Source organism: Notolepis coatsorum, assembly GCF_963971535.1.
Source record: "Notolepis coatsorum genome assembly, contig: SCAFFOLD_2050, whole genome shotgun sequence".
Taxonomy (NCBI): Eukaryota; Metazoa; Chordata; class Actinopteri; order Aulopiformes; family Paralepididae; genus Notolepis; species Notolepis coatsorum.
In genome coordinates this window covers 22,501-25,000 of record NW_028169153.1, presented here as the reverse complement: position 1 = coordinate 25,000, position 2,500 = coordinate 22,501, and the positions used below count along the sequence as shown (strand labels likewise).

Sequence of the window (2,500 nt, the reverse complement as noted above, 5' to 3'; positions counted from 1 at the left end):
AGACCAGACGAGAGACCAGCCACCAGAGAGACCAGACACTAGAGAGACCAGACGAGAGACCAGCCACTAGAGAGACCAGACGAGAGACCAGCCACCAGAGAGACCAGCCACCAGAGAGACCAGACGAGAGAGACCAGACACAAGAGAGACCAGATACAAGAGAGACCAGATACAAGAGAGACCAGCCACCAGAGATACCAGACGAGAGACACCAGAGAGACCAGACGAGAGACACCAGAGAGACCAGACGAGAGACACAAGAGAGAGACCAGATACAAGAGAGACCAGATACAAGAGACCAGACACTATAGAGACCAGACGAGAGACACCAGAGAGACCAGACGAGAGACCAAGAGAGACCAGATACAAGAGAGACCAGACACAGAGAGACCAGACGAGAGACACAATAGAGACCAGACACAAGAGAGACCAGATACAGAGAGACCAGACACAAGAGAGACCAGACGAGAGACCAGGCACAAGAGAGACCAGACACAAGAGAGACCAGACGAGAGACCAGCACAAGAGAGACCAGACGAGAGACCAGGCACAAGAGAGACCAGACGAGAGACCAGACATAAGAGTGACAACGTGACATGCCGTTGAACAACATAACACAACATCATACAGCATTACACAGACACTTACACAACACTACACTACACAACACTACACAACATTACACAACATTACACAACATAACACAACATACATATGAATATGTACAGTGATACAGGTATAAAGACACTATGCTAGTAAGTCATACTGGCCAGCATCGTAACTAGTGAGAGTAGGTAAAGGATATGTGCAGTTATAGATATAGTATCTACAGATATGTAACACGGATTATATGCAGGTATGTACAGACAGATGTGGATAGATATATATATATATATATATATATATATATATATATATATATATATATATATATATATATATATATAATATATATATATATATACACGGTAAGAATAAATATATATATATACGGTATATACAGCATTATTGTACATGCTATCATACAGAGCTATATGGGTAGACTATCATCTGAGCAGGTAGTTATGATTATTATTATGATCACTATGATTACAGGTGAGACGGTGGACAGCTTGTTGTGATTAACTGAAAGCCTCCGTGTCGTTGGAGGATTTAATTGAAATGCAGAGGAAATCCGTAGCTTATAACATCAATAAACATGAGTTTGTTGGAATTTGGGCAGATCTCGGTGCTTTCATCCTCATCCTCACCTTCATCCTCACCTTCATCCTCGCCCACGGCCGCTGTCACAGGAAATAGGTCAGAGCACAGAGGCGCTACAGAGGCAGAGGCACAAATCTGTGCCAAAATAGATACCGAAATTGCACCGGTCTGTATTATTGATACGCTCCCGGACGGACTGCACCGGCCCGGCCGTCTCGGCGCGGAGGGTTCCTTTCACACCACGGCATCACCAACGGGTGCAGGACAGACTCCCGTCCTCGAAACTACCAACACTACCAAAATTACCATAATTAGCAAAATTACCAAAATTACCAAAATTACCAAAACTGACTACATTGTTTTATTGTTTTATTGTGGATCTCCATTAGTCTACACCAGCGGTTCCCAATTTTTTTTGGCCATGCACCCCCCGTCACCTCCCGACCTAGCTGACCTAGCACCCCCCAATGCCCAACATAAAAAAGACAACACAGTCTAATCATAGGCACACTAAAGGCATCAGGTTTTAATCCAATAAGAACACATACCAAAGTGCAGTAGGCCTATGACAAACAAATAAATACTTCACCACACGAAAGAACAAAATGAGAATTACATGCGTAGAGACTCAGAAACAGATTGGCCAAAAAAACAAAACGCATTTTCATGGATTTTCAAGTGCAGTGGCACACAGAAAGAGAGTGAGGGGGCAGAGCGAAGGAGTGGAAGGGAGAGAGAGAGAGCGTGAGTATAGGCCTGAGATTAATAATAATTGCAATTGCTTTTGCTTGGGTTTGTGTTGTTTTCTCTGTTATGTGGAGTCATGTTCTGACTGTGTTTAATTTTAAATTAATATATTAAAACCAGCACTAACCTGGTAGCAATAATAATATTGATGGTTAATTACTTACCCTCGTTTACTGGACGGCCCGTCACGCACTAGAGCGCACTTCGCGGCACTTTGCCCTCGTCTGTCGGCTTAATGCGACGGATGGGCCTGCATCTTTGCACAAAGCTCTGCGAAGTTTGGTGATTTGACAATTGAAGACAGTTTAATGCGCAAGTCCTTCTCAACATCATGCAGTCTGGCGATATTTTGTCTTCACTGCTGTGAGCAGAGAATCCAGCCTTGCATAGATTTTGGCGAAGGGCATTTAAATCCTCACGGGTCGCATTGCCAGGTCTGGGTATAATGCTCCATCAGATGGTCGATCAGCTGTTGCTGCGGTTGTAGTGACAGTTGTGGGACAGGGGGGGAAACGTCAAATGGGTTGAATCCACGTCTGAGATGCATCCA

The 2,500-nt window shown here is 44.1% G+C and overlaps 1 pseudogene across 1 annotated transcript in view; it reads left to right on the top strand.

The window, feature by feature from the left end:
- The window catches only part of LOC311248774 (serine/threonine-protein kinase BRSK1-like), a 27,474-nt pseudogene that overhangs the window by 5,431 nt on the left and 19,543 nt on the right, over positions 1 to 2,500 (top strand). The window lies entirely within an intron of this gene.